The following is a 22,351-nucleotide window of genomic DNA, read 5'->3' on the forward strand; positions in this document are numbered from 1 at the left end:
TATAGTTCCCTCGCTTGTCCTTAACACCCTTCTTAAACAATGGCACAATGTTATCCAACCTCCAGTCTTCCGGCACCTCACCTGTGACTATCCATATTGCAAATATCTCAAAAAGAGGCCCAGCAATCACTTCTCTAGCTTCCCACAGAGTTCTAGGGTACACCTGATCAGGTACTGGGGATTTATCCACCTTTACCCGTTTCAAGACATCCAGCACTTCCTTCTCTGTAATATGGACATTTTGTAAGGTATCAGCATCTATTTCCCTACATTTTATATCTTCCATATCCTCTTCCACAGTAAATACTGATGCACAATACTTTTTAATATCTCCCCCATACTTCCTGTGCGAGGAAGAATGTTCTGTTGTGTTGGATGTCTGAAAAACCTCCTGGTCCGTTGGGTGGTTGTAAGCTCGTCATGGAGAATATCCCTTTGGACATTCTCACCAGTATGGTGCACCGAAAAGCAGAGATTCATATAAGATATGGCAACCCTTTTTGGATTACCGCGATACAGGCTTATCTGCCACTCTAAAAAGGGCTTTCATATAGCCATGACGATATTGTCTAATGAATCACATATTATGAATTATGAACGTATGAATGTGTATCAGTTAATGCTCTCGAAGGACGAGAGCTATCACTTTGTTATGCTGAGCCGTATTATTTATTTATTACTTATTGTTTATTTTTATTTTTCTTCTGTCTGTTTAGAGACTCAAACTTATTTTTATATAGATGCACATGGGTGTAAGTTTGTTCAGTTATTAGAGTTGTTTTGTTATTGGTTTAATATAATAATAAAAATATATTTTTCAATAAGAAATTGTTAAAAAATTAAAATGCTAACATTGATAGGTTAGAGTCCCAAATAACTCTCATTAGAGAGACCACTCATGGTGGTTTATGTTGAAGGTCCCCACACGGGTGATGGGGTGAGGTTGAGAGAGCATCCCCTTCATGGTAACCTCAGTCAGTGTGGGGAATTGAACCTGCGCTGGTGGCCTCCCTCTACATCACAAACCAACTATTCAGCCAACTGAGTGGGAGACTGTGTAACTGTTATACACAGAATCAGTCACAGACAAAGAGCAAGAAAAATTTTCATGACAAGGATAAAAATGTTCTCTGCTAGAAATTGTATTTTATAATGAGACAAGTGTTTGGAATCTGTCTTTGGCTGAATACAATAAGGTGAGACAAGTGAAATAACCAGAATGACGAATTGTGATTGGATATCAATAACTATAACAGCCAGAAACCCTAACCACCTAACCATACATCAAAGAAGTTTCAGAAATGACAGCCAGACTACTAAGACCCCTCGGATTCCTAGTAGCACACAAACCCACCAACACTCTCAAACAAAAACTAGCAAAATTAAAAGACCCAGTACAACCCATGGACAAAACCAACCTCATCTACAAAATTCCATGCAAGGACTCCCACAAACTCTACGAAGGACAAACAGGAAGAAAGTTAGCCACCAGGATACACGAACACCAGCTAGCCACAAAAAGACACGCCACTCTCTCCCTCGTAGCCCTACACATGGATGAAAAAAAACACCATTTCGACTGGGACAACACATCTATCCTGGGACAGGCTAAGCAAAGACATGCCAGAGAATTCCTAGAGGCCTGGCACTCCAACCACAACGCTATAAACAAGCTCATAGATCTAGATGCCTTCTATCAACCCGTCAGAAAACGAACAGAAATGACATCATCACAAACCCCAGGAACCCCATCCAGGAGAAAGATCCAGAGAGACACAGCAGCACAGGCCAGGGATGGAGACTGGGATTTTCCAGATCAGTATTGCAATTATTACCATTCTGCATGTGTTTCCATCACCCTAATTTCAGAGTCTGTCTATTTCTCTGTCTCCTGTTCGTATTTAGGAAGGTCCTGACTCAATAGACTTCCCAACTGCTGGGTGTCTCGTCCATCACCACATTGAAGATGTTTGGTCAGCCAAAGAGACAAAGGGAAGGGGTATCTGGAAACTTCAATAAATCCTGCAGTGAGGTAAAATCACTCACAGTGCACATAGCAGAGAACAACGAGAGAGCTCCAAACATCGGCTAACAAGACATGACACCGATACAGTGCTGGAGGGGGAGCATAGTACAGACACCCCAGGCTTAATCACCACCCCTACTGTAAGTTTTGTTGTAATGCGACAGCATCGGGGGTGTCACAGTTATCAATCCAGGCCTGTGCTGTCTTAGTGAGCATCAGGACAACAGAGGGGAAAGCAGGCCTACCACGAGATGGAGGGAATGCTGCCTGGGGCCTTTCTGTTCTGTATTTCCCCCCAACATTGTATCAATGGCATGTCTTATGGACCAGTGTCTTCAATGAGTTTTAACTCTCAGTTGATCAAGATCCACTTCGACAACTGTATTTACTGCACAGAAGACCACAAATTTTGGTATCCACAAGCATAACAACAGTGACTCCTATATTCTCACCCAAATTATCTATGTAGTTGATGCACAACAGTGGTCCCAGCACCAATCCTTACAGCATACTGCTGGTCAGAGACATCCAGTCTGAACAACAGCACTCTGCCTCCTCCTATCAAATCCATTGTGTATCCAGTTGGCTCGCTCTCCCCGATCCCATGTGATGGAACCTTACGAGCCAGTGTACCCTGCTCAAACTTGTCAAAGGCCTTGCTGAAGTCAGAAACAACGTCTATTGCTCTGCCTTCATCTATCTTCTTGGTCATGACTTCAACAACCTCAGTCAAGTTTGTGAGACATGTTTTCCCGCGCACAAAGCCACTCTAACCATCTGTAATCAGTCCTTGTCTTTCCAAATTCACCTAAATCTTCTGTCTCAGAATGAGCTCCAACAATTTACCCATCCTTGATTTCTGTCTCCTCAGTCTGCAGTTCCTTGGCTTCCCCTTGCAGTCTTTCTTAAATAAGGCCACAACATTACTTTCATAGTCGTACAGTCCCCCAGCACGGAAACTGATTGTTCGGTTGATGCTGACCATAATTTAAAACTAATCTCGTCCCTCCTGCCTGTTCCTGGATTACATCCCTTTAACTCATTCGTATTCATATACTAATCCAAATGTCTTTTAAACGTTGTAATTATTCACACATTCACCCCATCCTTGGGAACTTCATTCCGCACAAAAAATCACACTCTGTGTAACAGTTTGCCTCTCATGTTTTCTGTTTTTAAATCTCTCCCTTCTAACCTTAAGAAATGTAGCCCCTCGTCCTGAAGCTCATCTGCCCTTGGGAAAAGACAAGTCGCATTAACTCTATCTATACCCCTCATTATTTTATCGACTTCTATACGGTCACCTCTCGACCTCCAGGCTCAAGTGAAAAATGTCCCAGCCTTTACAGCCTACCTTTATAACTGAAACTTTCCATACCAAACACCATCCCGGCAAATGTGGTTTGCACCCTCTCCAGCTTAATTATATCCTTCCTATAACTGGGTGACCATAACTGGATGAAGTATTCTCGAAGAGGCCTCAGCAATGTCCTGTACAATCTTCACTCGACTTCCCAACTCCTAAACTCGAAGGACTGAGCAATGAAGCTAAGTGTGCCAAGTACCTTTTATAGCCATCCTATCTCTCTTTGTTACCAACTTCAAAGAACTATGTACATGAACCCCAAGGTCCCCCTGATCTACAAAACTACTGAAGATCATACTATTAATTGTGATAGCTTGACCCTTGTTTGTTGTAACCTAAATGCACTACCTCGCATTTAACCAAATTGAACTCCATCTGCAGTTTTTCAGCCTTTCACGTATTTCATTAAGATCCCTTTGTAATCTCAGAAACCCTCCATCACTGCCCACAATGCCACCCTCCCAGTCTTCCAACCCATCGCACGTGGCTATCAATGGCACAAATATCACAGCTCAGGAACCTACAATTTCTTCTCCAGCTTCCCACAATGTTCTGCAATACACTTAATCAGGTCCTGGGAATTTATCTACCTCTACGTTTTAAAACTTCCAACACGGCCTCTTCTACTATGTGGACTCATTTCAAGACATTGCGTCCTCGAGATGTACAGCGCGGAAACTGACCCTTTGTTCCAACGCCTCCATGATGTTTCTCTTCCCATTTGCCAGAACTTTGCCAATATCCCTCTAAACTCATCTTATTTATATACCCATCCAGATGCCTGCTAAATATATTTCTATCGGCCTCCATCATTTCCTCTGGCAGCTTATTCCATACACGTGTCACTCTCTGCAGGAAGCAGCTGTCCCTTAGGTCCCTTCTAATCTTTCCCTCGCCCCTTAAAGCTGTGTCCTGTAGGTTTGTACTCTTTCTCCCCCCTCCCCCACCCTGTCCCAGACAGGAGAAGGGTCCTTATCTATTGACCCTATCCATTCTCATCATGATTTTAATAAACGTTTACACGATAACTCCTCAGCCTCCCATGTTAAAGTGAAAATAATCCCAATCTATTCAGCTTTTCCCTGTAGCCCAAACCCTCCAACCGTGGCAACATCCTTGTTCATTTCTTCTGAGCCTTTTTAAATTCCACAACAACCTTCCGATGGCATTGAGACCAGAATTGCACACAGTACGCCAATAATGGTCAGGCCAAACAATGTTTAGTTCCCTGAGCGCCCCAGACCTTATCCACAGTAAACTCCAAAGTGAAATATTTGTTTACGATCTTGTAGTTTCACACGTCGCTGTCTTCATTGATAATTAGGGATCCTGGTTTTGTCCCTAGCTATTCTTTTGCTCTTAATACATTTGTAGAATCTCTATGTATTCTCCTTAACTTTAGCAGATAAAGTTACTTCACGCCTCCTTTCTGTATTCCTGATTTCCATCCAAAGTGTATTCCTACAGCTCTGATACTTCTCAGGTATTCCCTTGATCCAGCTGGCTGTATCTGACATGTGCTCCCTTTTCCTTGACAAGAGTCTCAGTCGACAGCCAGTATTTATGAATGCTGTCAGCATTGAGCTGCACACTAACAGGAACATGCTGGTGCTGAACGCTTCTTTTATCTCTCATTTAAAATATTCCCAATTGCCAGAATTCCCTTTCCCTACAAATAGCTTCTCCAATCAACTTTTAAAAAGTTCATGTCTAATACTATCAATATTTGCCTTGCCCCATTTTATAACTTTAACTTTTGGACCAGGCCTGTCTTTCATCAAAGCTATTTTCAAACTCATAGAATTGTGGTCACTTTGCCGAAGTGCACCCGAACACCTCAGTCCCGTTCCCTGCCTTGTTTCCCAAGGGGAAGTCAGGTTTAGCTCATTTCTCCAGTTGGACTATTTATATATTGACTGGGACCTTGTCAATGGCCTCAGTGAACTCCATGATAACCATATCATCTGCACTGCTCTGATAAATATTTTTAGACACCATTTCAAAAAACTTAACTGAACTCATCAGACAGGATCTTCGTTTACCAAATTTGTCCTGAATCCATTCCTGCCTTTTCAATGTTGATCCATCCTGTCCCTCAGAATTGTTCCCAATATTTTCCCAATGTCTCTGTGGCCAGCAAAGTATTAAATATATGCAGCAGGGCCCCAGCAATCTCTCCCCTTACCTCCCATAGCAGCCTGGTTTACATTTCATTGGGAACTGGGGATTCTCCCCCTTTATGCCTGTGAAAACATTTAATACCTCCTCCTTATTGATCTTAACATGTTCTCGAACCTCACCATCCCGAAAGAAATTCCCGGCTACAATGTCTTTCTCCTGTGTGAATACAGATGGGAAGGATGCATTAAAGACCTCACCTACTTCCTCTGGATCCATGTACAGCTTGTCCCTTTGGTTTCCAACAAGCTGAACTCTTCAGCAGGGAATCCTCTGACTCTGACTATAGTCATAAAATATCTTGTGGCTTTTCCTTACTCGTGCCTGCCAAGGAGTTTCCATGGCCATTGAGTGCCCCTCATTTTTAAGGTCCCCCTTGCACTCTCTATAGTTGTGAAGGGCTTTACCTGCCATTATTGCACTGTATCTTCTTTACCAAACTCTCAATATCATTTGATCTGTATTCGATGGACTTGCTGCGTTTGTCATTCACTGTTCATGGTATACGCTGGCCCTGAATTCTCACTGTATCACTGGAAAATACTCCTGCTTTCCAATTGTAGGCTCGACTGCAAATAGTTCCTCCGAGCCGACGTTTTTCACATCCTGTCTAATGCTAGTAATAATGATCAGTCATAGTGATAATGAAATGATAAGTGGCCTTCTCCAAATTTAGACACACAACTTCTGCACGATCCTTAGCTCTTCCCATCATGACTTCAAAAAGTACAGAATTATGGACATTATCCCCAAAAAACTACCTAATCCTTATCGCTGTCAACATGTCCAGTACCTCCAGCCCACCCTGTCTCTTTTACCAACCTTCCCATCTGTGCACCTTCCTCAAGCCTTTCCATCACATGATATCACTGCAACCTTCTCCAGTCCCCACAGCACTCCTTCATCCTATCCTATAGCACCTCACTCCCATGAACCTTCTACCATCCCTATAAACCTCCTTATCTGTACAAACCCCTCCAACTCCCACAGCCTTTCCTGCTCATCCTCCCTTTGTGTAACATAATGAAGCCACTTGACCGTTCCCCAGATCTGTAACCTCTCCCAATCTCTGCAATCTTCTCTATCTCAGTGACTTCCTCCCATCACTACTAGCCTTCTCAACTCTGTAACCTCCTGCAGTCACTAAAGCCATCCGTGAAAGTGAACCATCCTATTGTAACCTCTTCCAGTACAGACAACTCTCTCTGCCTGTAACCGTGAACAGTCTGAAGAGTCCTTGCTAACTCTGCAACCCTCAGTATTGCTAACTTCATCCAGTCTCGACAACCGAGCAGAAAGCAATGAGAAGGCTCCAAACCTCTGTTAACAAGACATGACATCGATACAGTTCTGGAGGGGGAGTCCAGCACAGGTCCACCCCACGGACAGTCCCCACCCCTACTTTAAGTTCTGTTACACTAAGACTTGCTACTCTCCAGCACTGCATCTATGGCATGTCTTGTGGATCCAGTGTCTTCAATATTTTTTACTCCTATACCAGTTCCTATCTCTGCAACTAATTGTCCCTCCACATATTTGAAATGTACTGCATTTCTACACTACCATCCCTATTGCTGCATCTTGTTTCAGTGTCTATAACATGCCTTATCTCAGTAGTTTCCTCCTCCAGTAACTGAAGACAGTGTCATGCCGCACGAAAACAGAACCTTCGGTCTAACTCATCAATGCTGACCATGATTCCTATCCTAAACGTGTCTCATTTGCTTGCATTTGGCCTTTATCTCTTCACACCTTCTCCTCTGCCCAAATGTCTTTTCCATGTTGTAATTGTACATGTTTCTCCCATTTCCTCTGACTGTCCGTTCCGTCTATTCACCATCCTCTGTGGATAATGTTGCCCTTCAGCTCCCTCTTTAAATCCTTGCTATACCTCACATTTATACCCTCAAGTTTTGGACTCACCTATCCTTGGCTTTTCACCTTACTAAGGCCGAGATGGTTTTATAAACTTTTATAAGGTCAATCCGGCACCTCCTCTGCCCAAGGCAAATATTTAGGACAATGTTACAAATATCTCCAATTCTTATCAAAGCTCTGGCCAATGATGGCAAGTGTACCAAATGCTGCTTTCACCACACAGTCCACCAGTGGTGCCACTTCCAAGGAACAATGTAACTGCACCCCTTGTACTCTCCCTGTTCTCCAACACTGCTCAGGGCCCGACCATTAACTGTGGTAGTCCTCCCTGTTTTGTCTGACGAAAACCCAAAACGATAATTCAACTCCACCTTTCATTTCCAAGTCAACTGGTTCAATTGTTCAAGATCCCCTTTGATAACCATATTCGCTGCCCACAACACCATTAATTTGATAATCCACAAACTTACTAACAATGACTCCTATATTCTCAACCAATCTGTTTATGCCGCTAATGCACATCAGTGGACCCAGCCCCAATCCTTATAGCGCACCGCTGTTCACAGGCCCGGCGAAGACTATCAATAATAGTATGGCTCCATTTCATAACTTGAGCTTGTGGACCAGGCCTGTCCTTTTCCATAGCGATTTTCAAACTAATAGAACTGTAGTCAGTTTGGCAAAATGCTTTTCCACTAACACTTCAGTCCCTTTCCCTACTTTGTTTCCCAAGGACAGGTCAGGTTTTGCCCCTTTCTCTTTTCAGGCCTTTACATAATGATTGGGAGTTTTCTAGAATGCAATTACCAAATTCCTCCCTTGCAAACGCTGAATATTGACAGTCCCAGTCTAGATTTGGAAAGTTTCGAAATCCCTACCATAACAGCCCTATTATTATGATTGATATTTGAGATCTCCCGACATATTTGTTCCTCAGTCTTCCACTGACTATTTGGAGTCAGTAGGGCAATCGTATCAAAGTGATGACCCATTCTTATTTCTCAGATCCGCTAACATATCTTCACTCGGTGATCCCACAGGAATATCCTCTCTAAGTACTGCTGTGATGATTCATGCAATCAAAACCCACCACAACACGTCCTCTCTTGCCTCCACTTCCTGTAGCATCTCTAACTTGAAACAATGAGCTGCCAGTCCTGTCCATCCTTCAGCTGTGTTTCTGTAATACCTGTAATCTCCCAGTCCTATGTTCCAATCCATGTCCTCAGTTTATCTGTCAGGCCTCTTTCATTGAAATAAATGCAGATTAATCACAGTTTCCTCCATTCCCTGCTATGTTCTTGCCTGCCTTGCCTTTTGAAATCACTCTCTATAACTTGTATACTCGATCTTCTTTCTGGCCTTACGACTGTTTAATGTCCAACACCCTGCCAGACTAGGTTATATCCTCTCAAGCAGCTCTAACAATGCGACCCCCCACGATATACGTCCCCCTCGCGCTCCAAGTTCAGGTCCATTCCCCACCCTGTCAACCTGTGCTGACACCTTCAGGGATCTCTGGACTTGTCCATTCAGGTCCCTGGGTTCCTCAGTACTCCACAAGGACCTACCATTCATTATGCCCGTCTGTTGCTTATCATACCTCCCACAAGTTATTATCTCACATTGATTAGAACTAAACTCTGCACAGATTATCATCTGATTGTCATTAGACTGTAGCCTGTAACATCCCCCTTCCTGTGAACAACACCCTCAGCTTTCATGTCATCTGCAAACCTACTCATGATACCTTCTGCTTTCACATCCAACTCATTAAATACGTAATAACCATCAATAGTTCCTGTACAGATCCCTGTGGTACACTCGCTGGTGAAAGAATTTCAAACACAAAGAAGTCTATCCACTAATTTTGTATCCAGTTTGCCAACTTGCCTTGGATCCCAATGGCTCTGTACATTTGGACCAGCCTTCCATGAGGGACCTTGTCAATGGCCTTTTTCAAGTCCATGCAACCCACGTCATCTGCAGTGCCCTCATTTTTAGGCACCATTTCAAAAAACCTTAACTGAATTCCTCAGACAGTATCTTGCTCTACCAAATCCGTGATGTCTCAGCCGAGTTGATCCTTGCCTTTGCAAGTGTTAATTCATCCTCAGAATTGTGTCCAATAATTTCCCTCTCCCTGCTGTCAGACTATCTGCTCTGTAATTACCTGGACTATCATTGCTGCCCTTCTAGAAAAAGAAAACACATTAGCTATCCTCCATTCATTCGGCACTTCACCTGTGGCCAGCAAAGTATTAAATATATCCACCCAGGGGCCCAACGATCTCCTCCCTTCCCTCCCATAGCAGTCTGGGATACATTTCATTGGGCACTGGGGATTTCTCCAACTTTATGCCTGTGATAAAATTTAATACCTCCTCTTTATGATCTTACCATGTTATAGAACCTCACCATCCCAACTGGAATCTTCGGCTACAATGTCTTTTTCCTGTGTGAATACAGGTGGGAAGTTTTCATTGAAGCCCTCACCTACTTCCTCTGGCTCCATGCATAGATTGTCCCTTTGGTTTCTAACAAGCCTCGCTGTTTAGCTGGGAAGTCTCTTCCTCTAACTGTACTCATACAATTCCTTGTGGCCTTTCCTTAACAGTATTTTAACGAGGATATTTCATGCCCATTCTTTGCCCGTCATTTTTAAGGACGCCCTTGCACACACTATACTATTGAAGGGCTTTGCCTGTTTCCATCGCGCTGCACTTTCTTTATCCAGCTCATGATATCACTTGTCCATATTCACTGGAGTTACTGCCTTTGTCATTCACTCTTCGGGGGGCACACTGGCCCTGAATTCTCCCGGTATCACTTTAACATTCTTCCTCTTTCCGAATATAAACCCAACTGCAAATAGTTCCTCCCAGACTGTGTTTGCCAGATCCTGTCTCCTGGTAGTGATAATGATTAGATTAAATTCCCTACAGTGTGGAAACGGGCCCTTCGGCTCAACAAGTCCACACCGACCCTCCGAAGAGTCACCCACTCGGACCCATTTTCCTCTGAATAATGAACCTAACACTATGGGCAACTGAGCATGGCCAATTCACCTGACCTGCACATCTTTGGACTGTGAAACGGAACCAGAGCACCCGGAGGAAACCCACGCAGACTCAGAGAGAAGTGCAAACTCCACACAGACAGTCACCCGAAGCTGTAATTGAAACTGGAATCCTGGTGCTGTGAGGCAGCAGTGCTAATCGCTATATCACCATGCTGCCCCCAGTGAGAGTGATATTCTAACGATTAGGAGGCTTCCCCAAATTTGGACTCTTCACTTCTGCACTATCCTTTTTCCAAAATGACTTTGAAACCTAATGCTTTGACCACTATCGCCAAAACACTACAAAAATCCTTTTGTCTGTCATTTTGTTCAGCACCTACAACCCACTCTGTCTGTAACATCCAGCCCTAAACTGACTTCCCCATCTGTGTACCTTCCTCCAGCCTCTCCAGCACATGATGCTACTGTAACCTTCTCCAGTCACCACAGCACTTCTCTATAATGTCCCACAGCACCTCATTACCTCTAACATTCCACCATCCATTTCATCTCCATGTCTGTCCAGAGTCCTCCAGTTCCTACAGCCTTTCCTGCAACCCTCCCTTTGTGTAACGTTCTGAAGCCTCTTGAACGCTCCCGAGATCTTGAACCTTGCCCTCTCCCTCTCTCTCTTCAATATTCTCTGTCTCTATGACTAACTCCCATCACTACAATGTTCCTTACCTCTGACCACCTCCAGTCAGCATCAGCCTTCCTGGCTCTCTAACATCCTGCAGCCACTAAAACCATCCATGTGTCTGAAATATCCTCTCAATTGTAACAACTCTCATTCCCACAGCTGCCTCTGTCCATTACCTCAGCCAGTCCATGGAATCCTTGCTAACTCGGTAACCTGACCCAGTGTGTACAACTCTGAGTATTACAAACTTCACCCAGTCTCCCCAACCGTTCCTACCTCTTATTGTCTACAACCCTTCCTATTCCGTTAACCTTCCCCAGTCCCTCTCATGGACACCATCTATTTAACCTTCTTCTGTTCCTGACTATATCCTCCTCCTGTTCCAATAATCCCCTGTGAACTTTGAGACCTGGTGTAATGTCTGCCTGCTCTGCATAATCAGATACACGGGTGGTTCAGTGGTTAGCACTGCAGCCTCACAGCGTCAGGGACCTGGCTTCAATCCCAACCTTATGGACTCTCTGTGTGGACTTTGCAAGTTCTCCCCTGACTGTGTGGTTTTCTTCCGGGTGCTCTGGTTTACTCCCAGCGTCCAAAATGTACACGATCAGTGGATTGACCATCATAAATTGACTGTAGTACTCAGGAATGTGTTGTTTAAGTAAGTTCACCACGAGAAATGCAGGGTTTAATGTGTAGGTAGAGGGGCGGGTCTGGGTCAGATGCTCTTCAGAGGTTTGGAATGGACTAGTTGGGCCGAATGGCCTGGTTCTACACTATGGTGATTCTATTCAAGTTATTGTCCAGCCCTATCAACCATCCCTGTCTCTTACTCCTTGCCTCATTCCCAGTATTCTCCTTAACACTGTAATCTCCTCCAGACTCTAAAACACCCCTTGTCTATGTAAGCTTCTCCAGTTCTTGCAAAGATCGATATGACTGTCACCTTTTCCTGCTTTTAGGATCCTCCCTATAACTATTGCCATTTAATACAGCACTCCCAATCATTGTTCCCTCTTGAAACTCCCATAAACATTTGTATCTCTGAAAATTCAACTGGAGTGTCTCAACTTCCCTTTGACAGTTACGTGCTGAGACGTACTCTATATCCGTGAAGTAATTAAGTCTTGGCAACATTCACTGTCATAACCTCCCTCCAGCCTTACAGCACTGAGGATCTGTAGAAGCTCTTTTCAACCTGAAAGCCATCTCTGTATCTGTAATCTCCTCCACTCCCCATAATACATTCTCTCTGAGCTCCTCTGTCGTCCATTAAACACTCCCTAATGCTGTCTGTATCAGTGTAACCTTCACCAAAAACACAACCTTCCCTGTCTGTGTAAATCCCTACACCAGTCGCTATCCCTCTCAGCTCTTTTTTAACAATACAGCCCTCCATGTCTGTATATTCACCTTCAGTACCTACTCACCTCCCTATCTGTGTAAACTTCTCCATGCATTTTTGCTTCACTCTTTTCAACTGCCCCTGCCAGGGTAATCTCTTCCAGACCCGAAAACGCCCCTCTCTTTAACTTACACATCCCACACAACCCTCACTATCTGTCAGCTACTCCTATCTGAGAAACCTCACTCTGCAAACTGCTCCAACTCTTCAACTCTCCATAAGCTCCTGCATTTTTAAAGCCCTCCCTATATACCAAACCTCTTCGAATCCCAAAACACCAATAGTCTGCGGAGACCCTCCCACCATCCCTATCAGTGTAATCCTCTCATGCCCCCTCAGCACTCCAGAACTGTAGTACCCAATCCAATGCCTGTGCCTCTCCCAATCCTGTTCCCACAAAACCCACTATCTATTTAACACCCACCTGTCACTATCATCCCCTGTCAATGTAAGCTCCCCCTGTGTCTCCACCGTCTACCCATATCCATAACCTTGTCCAACTCTTACACAACTATCTGTTTAAATGTCACCCTCCTCTACAACTTCCTCCTGTTTGTGCTATGTTGCCTTATCTGTGAAACTGTCTCCAACCAAAATTGTGATTCCAACCTCTGAAAAGAAATCCAGATTCCACAGCCTCCATGTCTGAATAACCCCCAGAACATAAGCCTTCCTATATTTATAATCATCTTCAGTCACGTCTACCCTGCATATCTCTGTTTGTTCTTCAAGTCGACACAAACATCTTTATCTCTGTAATCTGCTCAGCTCCTTAAAACACTCCTGTCTGTAATCCAGCCCTGTCTTACAAACATCCTTATCCTGTAAATTTCTCCATCCCACCCAACATTCCCAACTCCATGAACCCCTGTCAGTCCTATGGCTCTCCACATTTCTGTAACCTCCTGTGGTTCTATGGTCCTCTCTCACTGTGTAAACTCATTCAGACCCCACACTCTCCAGCTTCCTGAATCCTCTTCCTGCCATTGCAACTAAAACCACATGTTTATGTAATATCCACCAGTGCTTACACCCTCGCCAACTCAGTAACCTCTTGCAGTCCTAACAAAACACCTAAACTATGCAACCTCTCGTTTCCCTACAATCCCCCCTCCCTCCCTCCTCAAATGCCTTCTTTATGAAACCTCAGAATTACTGAAGCCTCCCTTAGGCTTTGCAATCCTCCTAATGTCTGCAAAAGCCGCGAGTCCTGATATCCCTCCCTATCTCTGTCAACCCCACCACCCTCCAGTGCCCTTCTGGGGATCATGGCAGCGGAACGAAGATTTGTAGAGTCCGAGCCATGTTACGGAGGTCGAATCCTGCGAATTACAGATTTAGTCTTATGTTTGTGGTGTACAGATTATTGGAGATGACTCTGAGAGACAGGATTTGTGACTACTTGGAATTTTAGACAGTCAGCATGGGTTTGTGAGGGGTCAGGTCGTGCTCCACAAACTTTATTGAATTCTTCGAGGATATGACAGAATATGTTCAGGAAAGAAGAATGCATGGGATACAGGGAAATCTGTCTCTCTGGATACAGGATTGGATAGCCCAGAGAAGACAGAGGGTGGCAGCAGATGGACAGTATTGAGCCTGGAGCCCAGTGACCAGTGGTGTTCTGTAACAATCGGCTCTGGGACTCTGCTCTTTGTGCTTTTTGTAAATGACTTGAATGTGGATGTTGGAGAGTGGGTTAGTAAGTTTACCAATAACCTGAAGGTTGGTGGAGTGGTGGGTAATGTGGAGGGCTGTTGTAGGTTGCAATGGGACATTGACAGGACGCAGAGCTGGGCTGGAAGTGGCAGTTGGAGTTCAATCTGGAAAAGTGTGAAGTGATTCATTCTGGTAGGTCGAACTTGAATACAGAATACAAGGTGAAATGCAGACTACTTGGCAGTGTGGAGGAACAAAGAGATCATGGGGTCCATGTCCATAGATCCCTCAAGTTGCCACGCACATTGATAGGGTTGTTAAAAAGGCATTAGTTGTGTTGGCTTTCCTTAGCAACGGGATCGCTTTTAATAGCCATGATTTTGTACTGCATCTTTATAGCGCCCTGGTGAGACCGCACTTGGAATATTGTGTTTAGTTCTGGAGTTGGAATGTCACGTTGTGTCTGTACAAGACATTGGTGAGGCCACCATAAAACCATTGTTGATCAGTCGGAAGAAATCATCTAGTTCTCTTATGTCCTTTCAGGAAGGACATCTGACATTCTGACCTAGTCTGGCGAACATGTGACTCCAGACCCACAGCAATATAGCTAACTCTGAGCTACCCGCTGGATAATTAGCAGTGGGGCAAAGAATGCTGGTCCAGGCAGTGACACCCACAGCCCATGAATGAATAAATAAAAATACATATGTCCCTCCCTACCTCTGCAAACACCTCCAGTTGCAACAATCCGTACTGGCTTTGTAACACCATTCAGGCCCTGACCACTCTGTAACACTCTCACCACCTCCAGCACCTTCACCTCTCTCTGTGCCTATCGTGTCATTAAACCCTGACAATGATTCCCCTTCCCACTGCCCTCCTCCTGTTAGCACACCCTTTGCAATCCCTTTAACACTTAATCCTAAAACACTCTCTCACTTCAGGATTTTAAGTACTTTTTCGTGATCTTCTCAGCTTGACAATTAAATATGACCATTTTGTCCTGAGTAAGGGACGGGTAGAAATTTCTTTCTGAGGTTTTGTCTGTTTCAACGGAATGTCATTTTGTTGAGTGATTTACACTGTTCCTTCAAATGTTTTCCACTGTCCATTTACAGGCACATGTTTAGCCTGTTTACCTTGGTCACTTCTCCTGTCAAACTCATGTAATTGGCTATTTTTGTTTCTAGTTATAACTTGTCCTTTCTGTGATTCACTTTAAAACTTTATATTCCTTTAAACTGCACTTTATCACAATTTCTCAAAGGATCTCTCCAGGTGACATTACTCATTCACTAAGTTTCATCACGCAACGGTCGCTTTGAGGTAGTGACGTCCCTAGCCAGTTGCACAATGTATTATTCAAAGAAACACTGAAAAAGATTCTCTGAATGTCTCTTTAAATATCACTCTTCCCAGCGTGATTGTCCCGATTATGCGAATATTGAAGTTTCACTAAATTATCGTAATGCCTTTATTAAAAATTCCAATGAGTTCCTGTTTAATGCAATGATGAGCAATGAAATGTTGTTCAGTGGCCTAAACCTGTTCTGCTGCTTGTGTCCTTGGCAAGTAGTAGCCAGAATTTCCATTCAGACTGACTCTACTTCATGATCTGCGGCCAAATGCTTGCTCTGCAATGCCTTTGTTATCCATTATTGTTAGCGTTTCCCATTTTGGCTGAGTTTGCACAAGGTGATGAATCATTGAATACCTGTGTTTCATCTTTTTTCACCCTTTAACCATGTCTCTCTGGTGTCTAAATCTCTTTTATCTCTGTGTCACAAATCCATTTACCATATTGATGAGACTTTGTCCACTCCAAAAAAAAACATAATTTATTCTTTCTCACAATTTCCTGTCACAAACGTATTCAGTGCTGTGCAGTTTTCGTTAAACTCTGTCCCTTCCTGTTTCTTTCTGCTTGCCTTCAGCCAAATCCCCGTGCTGTTTTGATGCTTCAACTTTTCTCTTTGGATTTGGAAATATCCTTTCAACTGAACCTCTCTGTCAGTTGAAAGCCCTGTCCATAAACCTACCGACATGATTAGCCAGGACATTGGTCCCAGCACAGTTCCAGTGGGACCATCCTAATGCATTTCTTTTTTAAAATCAGGTATGGGATGTGGGTGTCTCTGTCTGACCAGCCTTTCTTGCTCAGCCCTAGATGCCCTTGAGCTGAGTAACTTGTTCGGCCATTTCAGAGGGTTATTGAGAGGCCAATACTTTGTTGTCGGTATGTTGTGTAGACCACGTGAGGATGGGTAGATGTCCTTTTCGAAAGGACAAGTTTTGGGTGTTTTTTTGTACATCAGCAATGGTCTCATACTTATTTATGGATTGTTGATTACAATATTTAAAATTATTGATTTCAAATTCCACCATTTCTGATGGTGGGATTCAAACTTGTCTTCTCTGAACATGAGCTGAGACTTTGGGTACATGCTCTAACAATAATACCACTAGGCCATCGCTTCACCTGCTTATCCCTGAACACTGATAGCAGTTCATCTTGAAGATAAACCCAGTCTTCCTACTGCTTGATCCTGAAATCTTCCAGCACGCTGGTGATATCACTCAGTCTCCCTCCATGCGGTATCCCTCACTGTGTGGGTCTAATTGCTGCCTCTGTCAGCGCCTCTCACTCTTGCAGTTACTCCTGATCCTGAGCCAGCAGAATCCTCCAATTCGGAGAGACGCAGAAGAACAGGCCAGGGATGGAGACTGGGATTTTCCAGATCTCTGTGGGACACAGTATCATTCTCCATGTGTAACTCACACTGGATCAGTCTAATTTCCCATTCTGTCCATTTTTCTGTCTCCTGTAGGTACTCTGAAAGGTCCTGACTCATTAAACTCACCAACTGCTGGATATGTTGTCCATCACCACATTGAAGATGTTTGGTCAGCCGCAGACACAAAGGGCAGGAAGATCTGGATCCTTCAATAAGTCCTGCAGTGAGGTAAGATCACTCACAGTGCACAGAGCAGAGAGCAGTGAGAGGGCTCCAAACATCGGCTAACAAAACATGACATTGCTGGAGGGGGAGTACAATACACACAAAATGCTGCACTAAGACAGCATGGGGAGTGTCACAGTTATCAATCCAAGCCTGTGCTGTCTTAGTAAGCAACCGTACAACAGAGGGGAAAGCATGCCTCCCAGGAGAGGGTGGGAATGCTGCCTGGGATCTTTCTGTTCTTTATTCCTTCTCTAACAGTGTATCTATGTCATGTCTCAATGATGTGTGTCTTCAATAATTTGTAACTCCTATATCAGTTTCAATCCCTGTAACCTCCTCCCTTCCCAAAAGTCCCTCCATATATTTGAAACATGCTGCATTCCAGACTACCATCCCTATCGCTGTAACTTGCTTCTGTATCGACAACATGCCTTATCTCGGTAGTCTTCCCCATCGAATGACAGTGTCATGCAGCACAGAAACAGGACCTTCTGTCCAACTAGTCAATGCTCACCATGGTTCCTGAACGAGTCACATTTGCCTGTGTTTGACCCATATCCCTACAAACCTTCTCCCCATGTTTCTGCCCAAATGTCTTTTACACGTTGTCATTGTGCTTCTCCCTATCATTCCCCTGGCATCTCATTCAATACGTACACCATTCTCTGTGTGGGAAATGTTCTCCTCCGATCCCTTTTGTCTTTTCTCTCCCACCTCAATGTTTCAGCCCTCTAGTTATAGTCTCCCCTACCCTGGGTTAGAGACCTTCACTCTTCACCTCAGGTATACCCCTCGTGGTTTTATATACCTTTATAATATCACCCCTCAGCCACCTACCCTAATGGAAGGACAATGATAGAAATATCTCTGCTAGGGTCCCTGCCACAATGTTCTGGGATACACTTGTTCAAGACCTATGGCTTTCTCTACCATTGTGTTCGAAAACCTCCAGCACCACCTCTTCTGTAATGGCAACTCTTTTCAAGCCATCACTGTTTCTTTCACTGACAGTGGAAAGCTCTTTGTGCTTTTTGTAAATGACTTGAATGTGGATGTTGGAGAGTGGGTTAGTAAGTTTACCAATAACCTGAAGGTTGGTGGAGTGGTGGGTAATGTGGAGGGCTGTTGTAGGTTGCAATGGAACATTGAAAGGAAGCAGAGCTGGGCTGGAAGTGACAGTTGGAATTCAATATGGAAAAGTGTGACGTGATTCATTCTGGAAGGTCGAATTTAAATGCAGAATACTGAGTAAAAGGCAGAATACTTGGCAGTATGGAGGAACAGAGAGATCATGGGGTGCATGTCCATTATTCCCTCAAGTTGCCACGCCCGTTGATAGGATTGTTAAAAAGGCATATGTTGTGTTGGCTTTCCTTAGCAAGGGAATCGATTTTAAGAGCCGTGAGGTTTTATTGCATCTTTATAGCGTCCTGGTGAGACCATACTTGGATTATTGTTTCAGTTCTGGGACCATTTTTACAGCAAGGATGTGCAAGTTTTAGAGAGTGTACACAGGAGATTTACCAGGATGCTGCCTGGAATGGAGGGCATTTCGAATGAAGAAAGTTTGAGGGAGCTAAGGCTTTTCTCATGAGAGTGAAGAAGTGGGTGGGGTGACTTGGTAGAGGTGAATAAGATGATGAGAATCACACAGAGAGTGAATTGTCAGAGACCTTTCCTCCCATGGGATAAATGGCTAATACAAGGCGGCATACTTTTAAGGTGATTGGAGGATGGATAAAAGGATAGAGAATGTTAGGTGGTTGGAATGTACTGCCAATGGTGATAGTAAAATTAGAAACATTCGGGACATTTCATAGATTCTATGACGACAGTAAAATGATGGATAACTGTCAAATGAAGGGTATGTAGGTTCGTTTGATCTTACAGTTGGATAATAGGTTGGCATGAAATCATTGCTGAAGGGTCTTGGGCGGAACTGTTCTGTGTTCTATGTTCTGTCTGGTAAACTGGGTAATAAACTGAGATCATTGCAAAAAGGATATGGCATTCAGGAGGAGCTAGTGAACTGGATACAAAATTCGCTTGATGGTTGTAGATAGAGAGTGATGGCTGACATGTTGATTTTCTAACTGCAGGCATGTAACCAGCAGAGTAGTGGGTCCACTGGTGTTTGTCATTTGGATAAATGGTTTGGATGGGAATATTGGTTTCCTGGTAAGTAAGCTTCTTGTGTGAACTGAAATTGTTGGGAAAGTGGTTAGTGGAGAAGATTATATATGATACATCAAGATTAACAGTACCGCTGGGATCGTGGACTGAAGAATAGCATATGGAGTTTAATTAGATCATGTGAAGTGTTCCATTTTGGTGAAACAAGCCAGGGCGGGACTTGTACAGTTAATGTTCTGTCCCTGGGTAGTGTTGTCAATCAGTGATCCAGGGATGCAGGTACACAATTCTTTGAATGTGTTGTCACAGGTAGACAGGCTGGTGAAGCAGGCCTTTGGAATGTTTTCCTTCATTGGGGAGAGAATTGAGAGTAGGAGTCCGGATGGCATGGTGTATCTCTAAAAGACATTGGTGAGGCTATCATAAAAACATTGTTGTTCAGTAGGAAGAATTCATCTGGTGCACTGACCTCTTTTATTGAAGGACACCTGATATTCTAATCTGGTCTGGATGATGTGTGACTCCATCGCACAGCAATATGGCTGACCCCAAGCTGCCCTCTGGATAATTACCAGTGGGGTCAAAGAATGTTCGTCCAGGCAGTGACACCCTCATCCCATGAATGAATAAATAAAAATACATATGTCCCTCCCTACCTCTGCAAACCCCTCCAGCTGCAGCAATCCGTACTGGCTTTGTAACACCATTCAGGCCCTGACCACTCTCTGTAATATCTCACCACCTCCAGCACCTTCACCTCTCCCGGTTCGTGTCGTGTCAATAAACCCTGACAATGATTCCCCTTGCCACAGCCCTCGCCTACTAGCAGACCCTTTGCAATCCATTTAACATTTAGTCCTGAAGCATTCTCTCACTTCAGAATTTTAAGTATTTTGTGTTGATCGTCTCAGCCTCATAATCGAGTATGATCCCTTTTGTCCTGAGTGAGGGACCAGTGGGGATTTCTTGCTGAGGTTTTTACTGTTTCAATAAAATGTCCTTTTGTTGAGTGTTTTATACTGTTCCATTAAATGACTTCCATTTACAAACACATGTTTCAGTCTGTTTAGCCTGTTTACCTTGGTCAGTTCTCTCTAACTCATGTAATTGACTATTTTTGTTTCATGTTGTAGCTTGTCCTTTCTGTGATTCCCTTTAAAACTTTATATTTATTTAAACTGCACTTTATCACAATTTCCCGAAGGATCTCTGCAGGTGACATTACTCATTCACTCAGTTTCATCACACAGTCGCTCTGCGATAGTTATGTCCCTAGCCAGTTGAACAATGTGTTTTTCAAAGAAACACTGAGAAAAATAACCTAACTACTCTTCCAACATCAATGCTGTCCGTGTGATTGTCCCAGATTATACAAATATTGACGTTTTCCAAAATTATCATAATGCCTTTATTAAAAATCCAATGAGTTCCTGTGTAATGCAGTGACGAGCAATGGAATACAGTTCGTTGGCTAAAACTGTTCTGCAGCTTGTGTCCTTGGCGAGTAGTAGCCAGAATTTACATTCAGACTGATTCTACTTCATGGTCTGCGGCCAAATGCTTTCTCTGTAATGCCTTTGTTGACAATAATTGTTTGGTTTACCCATTTTGCCTGAGTTTGCACAAGAATATGACCGACTGATTATTTTTGTTCACTCTCTATCCATGTCTCCCTGGTGTCTAAATCTCTTTTAGCTCTGTGTCACAAATCCATCTACCTTACTGCAGCGACGTTGTTCATTCAAAAAAAAACATAACTTACTCTTTCCCACAATTTCCTGTCACAAATCTATTCACTGATGTACAGTTTTAGTTAAACTCTGTCCCATCCTGTTCTTTTTTTGCTTGTCTTCAGCCATATTCCCATGCTGCTCCCATACTTCACCTTTTCTCTTTGGATTTGGAAAGCTCCTTTCACCTGAACACTGTCCCTGCATCCTCTGTGTCCCTGTCCATAATCCTACCGACATGATTGACCAGGACCCTGGTCCCAGCATGGTTCCAGTGGGGCCATCCGAAAGGATTATTTTTAAAATCAGGTATGGGATGTGGGTGTCTTTGGCTGACCAGCTTTTCTTGTCCAGCCCTAGCTGCCCTTGAGCTGAGTAACTTGCTCAGCCATTTCAGAGGGTAATTGAGAGGCAAACACTTTGCTGTGGGGATGTCGTGCAGACCATGTGAGGATGGGCAGATGTCCTTCTCGAAAGGGCAAGTGTTTGGGGTTTTTTGTACATCAGCAATGATCTCATACTTACTTGTGGATTGTTAATTACTATTTTTAAAATTATTGATTTCAAATTCGACCATTTTGGATGGTGGGAGTCCAACCGGCCTTCCTTGAATATTAGCTGAGGTTTTGGGATATATGCTCTAGCAATAATATCACTAAGCCATCACTTCACCTGCTCAGATTTTGCTCATTCCTGACCCGTTTTACCAGTGTGTAATGAAGCCAAACCTGTTCTTCTAACACAGTTGTGTGATCCTGATATCTTCCAGCATTCTGGTGATATCACTTAGTATCTCGCTCTTGTTCTCGCTCTTGCTCTCGCTTTCGCTCTCACTCTCTCTCTCTCTATTGCACCTACGCCAGATCCTGAGCCAACAGAATTCTCCACTCCAGAGAGACGAGGCAGCACAGGCCAGGGATGGAGACTGAGATTTTCCAGATCTCTGTGGTGGTATCAGTGCCATTTTTAATCCTCACTGTATCCATCTAATTTCCCATTCTGCCTATTCCTCTGTCTCCTGCAGGTACTCAGAAAGGTTCAGACTCGATTAACTTCCCAGCTGCTGAGTGTCTCGTCCATCACCAAATTGAAGATGGTCGGTCAGCCAGAGAGACAAAGGGCAAGGAGATCTGGAGCCTTCAATAAATCCTGCAGTGAGATAAGATCACTCAGTGCACAGAGCAGAAAGCAATGAGACGGCTCCAAACATCGGCTAACAAGACATGACACGATACAGTATTGGAGGTGCAGCACAGTACACACACACCCCAGGCTCAATCACCACTCTTAATGTAAGTTCTGTTGTACT

This window comes from Chiloscyllium plagiosum, unplaced genomic scaffold (assembly GCF_037043375.1).
Source record: "Chiloscyllium plagiosum isolate Xiang-an unplaced genomic scaffold, Cpla_swu_hap1 HiC_scaffold_158, whole genome shotgun sequence".
NCBI classification, from domain to species: domain Eukaryota; kingdom Metazoa; phylum Chordata; class Chondrichthyes; order Orectolobiformes; family Hemiscylliidae; genus Chiloscyllium; species Chiloscyllium plagiosum.